This window comes from Nematolebias whitei, chromosome 11, assembly GCF_014905685.2.
Source record: "Nematolebias whitei isolate Nwh7 chromosome 11, NemWhi1, whole genome shotgun sequence".
Classification (NCBI taxonomy): domain Eukaryota; kingdom Metazoa; phylum Chordata; class Actinopteri; order Cyprinodontiformes; family Rivulidae; genus Nematolebias; species Nematolebias whitei.
The window spans coordinates 44673203-44680782 of NC_056508.1; the positions used below are offsets into that span (position 1 = coordinate 44673203).

At 39.7% G+C, this 7580-nt stretch overlaps 1 protein-coding gene across 1 annotated transcript in view; it reads right to left on the minus strand.

Annotated features, from left to right (window-relative positions):
• Positions 1 to 7580, minus strand: part of lamb2l (laminin, beta 2-like) — a 70243-nt gene that overhangs the window by 44011 nt on the left and 18652 nt on the right. The window lies entirely within an intron of this gene.

The window sequence follows — 7580 nt, forward strand, 5'->3', positions numbered from 1 at the left end:
TGCATGAAAAAAAGCTTAAATTAGCATAAAACCAGCTGAAAAGTAGCTAAAAATTGAAGAAAGAAGCTGAAATTTCCAGAAGGAAATGGAGAGAGCACATTTTTTTTGCTGAATTAGGCAGAAAAAAGTTGAAATAAGTGCAATAAAAGTGGAATTAGCTGAAAAGACTAACGTTGACATAAAACGGCTAAATAGTAGCTGAAATAGCAGAAAACGCAGAATAAAGCTGAAAGGAGAATAAGCTGAAATTAGCAGAAAGAAGTTAGACGCACAAAATATAGTTAGCAGAAACAATCTGTAAGGAGCGCAAAACAGCTGAAAAAGAAACAGCTGAAATTGGTTGAAAAGAGCTTATTTTTTTTATTTGTACAAGGAAGCTGAAAGAAGTTGAAGCAGAACAAAATGTGAAAAAAGGTTGTAAACAGATCTAAAGATTTGAAGAATGTAAAATTAATTTTCTACGAGAAAAAAGTGGCAGAAAATGCTAAATATTCCAAAAAGCTAAAGCTGCACCAATACCAAAAGTCATAGCAGGATTGTCCTGAAAGAGCTGAACGTTTTGATGATTTACTGAAATAGCACACACAATTGTGGAACGAGAAAGATGCAACAAACATACGGAAAAATAAAAAGGCTCACAATAGTGTGAATGCTTCATAAACATTCACACTATTAAAAAAAACTGCACCTCTGCTTTCTTTAGTTTTATCGTTTTTATAAATCTCTTCATCGAGTACCTAAAATCACATCCCAAGGTCTTTGAGCGTCATAATCTCACAGAATTGATGCACGCCTTGAAGGAAAGTCTGAGGCTCCACTACAAAGAGGAGATGTAGGACGAGATACGTTGAAGAGCTTCATCCTGCTGATCTGCTGAAGACAAAAGAGGAGCGAACATGCTGCAGCATGACGGGGGCAACATGGATGGGCTGACATGGAATCAAAAGCATCCTCTGTGGAAAACATAATTGCAGCTGTGTGCTCTCTGTGGACTGCAGCAGAAGTTCGTCTCCGCTTGCTCATTAATGAAATGATCAAATTAGACCTGCTGTGACGCTGGAAACAGTTTTCAAGATGCTGCTGCTTGTGTTTTGAACGATTTGCAAAACTGTAAGTTGTATTTTCTCTGCTGAGGTGTGGAGTAAAATGCTGGAGACCTCTCAGACTTGTTCAAACAGACACAGACAGACGCCCTTGTCTGCTTCCTAGTTTAATTTTATCGTTTGTTTCAGGATCCTCCCCGATCTGTCATCGGTGTATTAATTGTATGCTCTGCCCACTTTTACCTTCCACAGAGTTGGACCCTCTGGCTCACATCCTTTGAAAACTTGCATCACGGCATTAATAAAATCTGAGACGTCTGTGATGATCAGATGAGCTCAGATCAGACGTGGAGCTCTGTCAGGATCTGCGCTTTTATAGTCGTTTATTTTTATTCTCTTCGTGGTTTATGCTTCATTTCTATGTGTTGTGGATCTTTGTGACTGAGTTCAGTTTCCCCATCCACTCTCACCCGATCCTCGTTTGTCACATCAGCGTTTCTTTATATTTTGTGTCTTTAGTTCTTCATCTGTGCATTATGTCATGGTCCCTGAGCGTCTCTGTTTGGAAGTACTTCAGCTGCCACGTCAGCATGGTGAGCTCTGTCATTAAATAACTGAACTTTAAGAGCATTTTTTGAGTTTTTGTCTGCACCTTGGGTTATAATTTCCACAACGTGATAAAATCGTGGTGACTGGAAGGAAAAATGGTCTGAGATCTCCTAAGAAGATGCTTTAATTACTTCTCTTTGCTGCGTCTCTTGATCGCTTAGCAATAATAAAATAAAAACGGTTAATTAAACTGTGACTATATCAGTGCAATCAGCATGAGTCCTAATCAGCAGAGCTGTAACAATGATTTTGAAACAAACAATTTTTATTGTAATTTCCTGTTGAGGAGTGCTATTTTTCCCCTTTTTGCATCCCAAAGTGTCCCTAAGAGCATTAGGCGTATGCATGTTGAATCTCAGTCACAATTATTTGCAACAATTCCGCCAGATTTAAATATGACGCAAAATAAATTTATTCTGTGGGATTCAGACAAAAACAAATGTCAGTAAATCAGCAGCACTGTGTGCAAGCCCTCCAAGAAGAAAAGAACTGAAAAAAGTAAATCAGAGTCAGAGATTCTTTATTGTCATTCGCACCTCATGTGGTACATGTGGTGGAGAAAATTATGTACACAGGGTCCCAGTTACATCCAACAATAAAATGTATAAGAAAAACAGTAATAACATCTAAGATATGAACTAAGAAAAACATCAACTAAATATACACTAAGCACTCATAACATAAAACATTGAACATCAGCACAAACATGAACATGAGTCTGTGTGAGCGGAGCAGCAACATGAAACAGATCAGCAGCAACATGAAACAGATCAGCAGCAACATGATGTGGTTTTACACAGTGATTATTCTAGTTAGAGATTCATGAGTCTAACAGCCTCAGGGTAGAAGCTGTTCCTCAGTCTAGTGGTTCTACACTTAATGCTCCTCAACCTCCTTCCTGAGGGGAGTGGGGCAAAAAGTGTGTGCTGGGTGGGTGGGGTCCTTCATGATGCAGGTGGCTCTCTTCCTGCATCTAGAGGTGTAGATGTCTGTGATGGTGGGGAGGCTGATTCCGACAGATTTCTGTGCAGCCTTCACCACTCTCTGCAAAGCTTTTCTTTCTGCAGCTGTGCAGCCTCCATGCCACACATTGATGCTCGAGCACAGGATGCTCTCCACTGCACACCTGTAGAAGGAGGTGAGGACTGAGCTTCCCAGACCAGCTCGCCTCAGCCGTCTGAGGAAGTAGAGTCTCTGATGAGCTTTCTTCATCAGGCTGGTGGTGTTGTTGCTCCAGCTGAGGTTGTCATTCATGTGTACACCCAAGTACTTGTAGCTGGAGACCACTTCCACTGCAGATCCTCTTATGTTCAGGGGGGTGTAGGTGTTTTTGTTCCTTCTGAAGTTCACAATCATCTCCTTTGTCTTCTTCACATTGATGTGAAGGTTATTCTCTTTGCACCAGCTCTCCAGGTGTTCCACCTCTTGCCTGTAGCTGGACTCATCATTGTTTGTGATGCATCCCACCACCGCTGTATCATCTGCAAACTTTACAATGTGACAGCCTGGATGGGTAGCTGCACAATCATATGTGAGCAGAGTAAACAGGAGGGGGCTCAACACACATCCCTGTGGAGAGCCAGTGCTGATGGTTATGGTGGAAAAGGAGAAGTTGTGGATCCTCACTAACTGTGGTCTGTTTGTTAAAAAGTCTAGTACCCAGTTGCAAATGGAAGGGCTTAGTCCTAGTGTGGATAGTTTGTCAATCAGGGTTTGGGGGATCATGGTGTTGAAGGCAGATGTGAAGTCCACAAAGAGCATACGGACGTAAGAGTTTTTCTGCTCCAGGTGGTTGAGCGCAGTGTGGACCACAGAGGAGATGGTATCCTCTGTTGATCGGTTCTCACGGTATGCATACTGATGAGGGTCCTCGTTGATGTTGATGGTTGTTTTGATGTGAGTCATGACCAGTTTTTCGAAGCATTTAGCGACTATTGGGGTGAGGGCCACTGGCCGATAGTCATTCAGACCAGTCACTGTAGAGCTTTTTGGGACTGGGATGATGGTGGCAGTCTTCAGGCAGGTGGGAACTGTCTCCAGGGTAAGTGAGGTGTTAAAGATGTCTGCCAGCACCTCATAGAGCTGATCAGCACATTCCTTCAACCATTTCCGGGGATGTTGTCTGGGCCAGTTGTTTTGTATAAAAATAAAATGTAAATAAAAACTAGAGCAACTGCATATCCTGTGAAAATACAGTGTGAATGCTTAATGTAGAAGAACTTGCTTAAAAACATGAAATTAGCTCAAAATACATTCTGAAATGTATCTGAAATAGAAAAACAAGCCTAAATTAGCAGAAGAAAACAGAACACATATTTGCTGAATTAGGTTTAAATAAGCAGAGATTAGCACAAATTTAGGAAATTAGAAAAGAAAAAAAAAGCTGACATTCACCAAAAAATAGCTGAATAGTAGCTGAAAATGCATAAAGAAGCTTAAACTGGCACAAGGAAGTGGAAAGAGCTGAAATGAGCTAAAAAAAATTGAAATTGACTGAAAAAGCTAAAATTAGCATAAAAACAGATAAATAGTGGCTGAAAGAGCTGAAAATGCTGAAACTAGCAGAAAAAAGCTGAAAGGAGCATAACAAGCTGAAATTAGCATGAAGAAGTTAATTAGGCAGAAAGTACCAAAAATTACCACGAAAAACTTGAATTTGTCTGAAAACAGCTAAAAAAAGTAGCTGAAAAGGTTGAACACGCTTAAATAAGCATAAGAAAGCAGGAAGAACACATTTGCCCAGTTTAGGCTGAAAGAAGCAGAAATGAGCACGAAAAATGGAAATTATCTGAAAAAAGCAGAAATTAGCAAAAAAAAAAAACTGCTGAAAAGTAGATAAAAAGGCAGAAAGAAGCTGAAATTACAAGAAGGAAGTGGAGAGAGCACATTTTTGCTGAATTGGTCAGAAAAAAGTTGAAATGAGTGCAAAAAATGTGGAATTAGTTGAAAAATTAAATTAGCTTAAAAACAGCTAAATAGTCGCTGAAATAGTAGAAAAACAGAAGCTTTCTGAAATTAGCTGAAAGAAGCATAACAAGCTGAAATTAGCAGAAAGACATTAAATATGCACAAAAAACTTTGTAGTTAGCAGAAATAATGTGAAAGGAGCACAAAACAGCAGAACACAGCTGAAATTAGATGAAAGTAACTGAAAAAAAGTTTAAATTTGCACAAGGAAGCTGAAAGAAGCTGAAGCAGAACAAAACGTGAAAGGAGCAGTAAAAGGTTGTGAACAGATCTAAAGATTTGAAGGATGTAAAATGAGCTCAATTTATTTTAGATGAGAAAAAGTGGAGAAAAGGCTAAATATTTCAAAAAGCTAAAGTTGCACCAATACCAAAAGTCACAGCAGGATTGTCCTGAAAGAGCTGAACTTTTGTTAAAGTAGCTCGGAAAACTGCGGGAGGAGAATCGTGCCGAAAAACGTACAGAAAAGTAACGCCAGGAATATGGAATAATAAATATTAACAGGATCACAATAGTGTGAATGCTTATTATAAAATAAAAATAGCTCTGGGACACAATTTTCCTTAAAACAAAGAAACTCGAAGACTGTTGAGGCACGAGGGCATACACACCTCAAAGCAGACTTCACCTGAAGACTAGCAGAGACCAGAGAACACTGCCCGTCTCATTTCACAACAACAACACTATATTTAAAGAGCGCCTTAGCTAAAACTGACATGAAGAACGTTGTCACGTCATGCTGACATATGATTACTGTGCTCTGAAAACCTTCGCCTGCCTTTCTTCCATTCATTCAGGACACAAAAACACGTGCTCGCACACCAAAGGTAACGTCTTGGACTTTGGTCAATTGCAAGGTTTAACAAAGGAGGATTTTCTGGATTCCTGTGAAACATTAGCAGCGCCTGGCTGGCTGGCACGGCTCACATTTCAAATACACCTGTCAGGAAATACGGTACATTCCACAAGATCTGGCTGCAGAGTAACTCTGCTACAGTCAACCTGCAGCTCTGGAGCCACATGGGGCCCTTCAGCTCATCTCAAGTGGCTCCTTGTAACTTCAACCAGTGACAATCATGTGCGCACATCTACACAGACAACAAGTACTTGTTCTCTCACTGGTTTCTGCACGTTATGAACGAAATTACCTGTAAGCCTATGATAATTCACATAGGCTGGTCTAGTCAATTCATTTTATTTTTTTATTTTTTTAACGTTTTTGAAACAACATAACGCTTATTAGGCATCAGCCATTTTCCACAGAAGAGTAAAATAAGTAATTTGGTTCAAATTTAACTAAAATAAGTTGGAATTGAGATTGAATGCATTATTATTATTATTATATTTTGTTCTGTGTAATTTTCTTATACAGATCTAAATTATATAGTATGTTCTCTTTTCTGCCCAACACTTGAAAAATAGGACTTTCTAAAAGCCACAAAGTATCATAAACTAGTGTATTTTTATACAAACTGTGTTGTCTTCAAAGTTCATGCTCAATAATCCAGGTAGATTATCCAGCAAAGTTCAGTCACTTCATCTGGATGGTTTCTTTTTTTTTGTTTTGTTAGACATTTCGTCCTTCATCCAAAGGACTTCATCAGTCTGAGGAGCCACAACAAACCGAGTCCCACAAGCAGCAAACCCACATAGTGGACCAACCAGTTTGCTGGTGATAAGAAGGTTTCTGGGGCTGCCTCAGACGAGTTGACGGGGGAGAGGGTGGACCCCACTTAATTTTAAGAGTCAAATATATTTTGTGATCTTTAAAATTTTTATTTTGTAGGAGGGATTGTCCTTGTAAACATAAACGTTGCAGACCGCTTCAGATGGAAATGTGACAAAGGCTAGCAGTGAAATGAGGGCAAAGTTGCACAAATGACAAACCTGTGGATTGGAGATAGAGATCAAACACACCTTGGTCAAATAGAAGGAGGTGCCGCAATGAAACTGAACCAGGAAATGCAGATGCAAAAGAATAAAAAGGTCATTTTAGTGTGACAGAAAAGGCTGAAATGCTTTACGGTTGTGTTGAAGTTAGAAACATCCACCAGCGGTTCATCGGTTCTTTTGAAACGAGCCCAACATTTATATGGACTGGCTGGTGCCACCACCTGACCTCACTTTAAAGATATTACTTTACACAACAGGTTCATTCACAAGTCAAATAACCTGCCCAGCCATGGGGCCACAAACTCCAACGTGCACAGGAAACCACACACCCTGAATAAAAGACGGAAAATATTTGCACCTAATCAGAGTTTTACATGATTTTAGTGTGTTAGTCTTCAAATCACAAAGAAACTAAAATCATGAGATCCTCAACCAAAATTTCACAAAGTAAGAAAGAAAATACTTTAGTCCCTCGCTACTTCGCAGTTCGTTTATCGCGGACTCGCTCTATCGCAGTTTTTCCAAAATAACATTGGACATGACACACAACTGGCTGATTGATGGATGAGCCGCACGATCAGCATGGAATTTTTATTAAAAATAAATTTTAAATTATTTAGCACCTGCAGCACCTCTGTGCAGCCCACAATGAAGGAGAAGCTTCCTCCTGCAGCTGATCAGTTGTTCTCGGTGCAGAGTGGAGAAGTGGGCGTGGCCAAGAACGCCTGCAGGTGACTGAGAGCAGCAGAGGTCACCCGCTTCGAATGTTATCAGCCATCAAATGGCCTATTATCAGTTGTTATCATCCCCATATATAGCGTTCAGACTGATAACGTCCGAAGCCGCTGCGGAGGCAGAGAGCTGAAATCATGACATTTTGTGTTCGTTTAGAGCGTTTAGAAACATTGCTTAGAATATTAGAATATTGCAAAAGTGTGGGAAGGGTTTTAAACACCTTGTGTTTGTGTTTATGTATATATATATATATATATATATTTTTCTATATTTATATTGATCTTGACATACAACTGGCTGATTGATGGATGAGCCGCACGATCAGCATGGAAT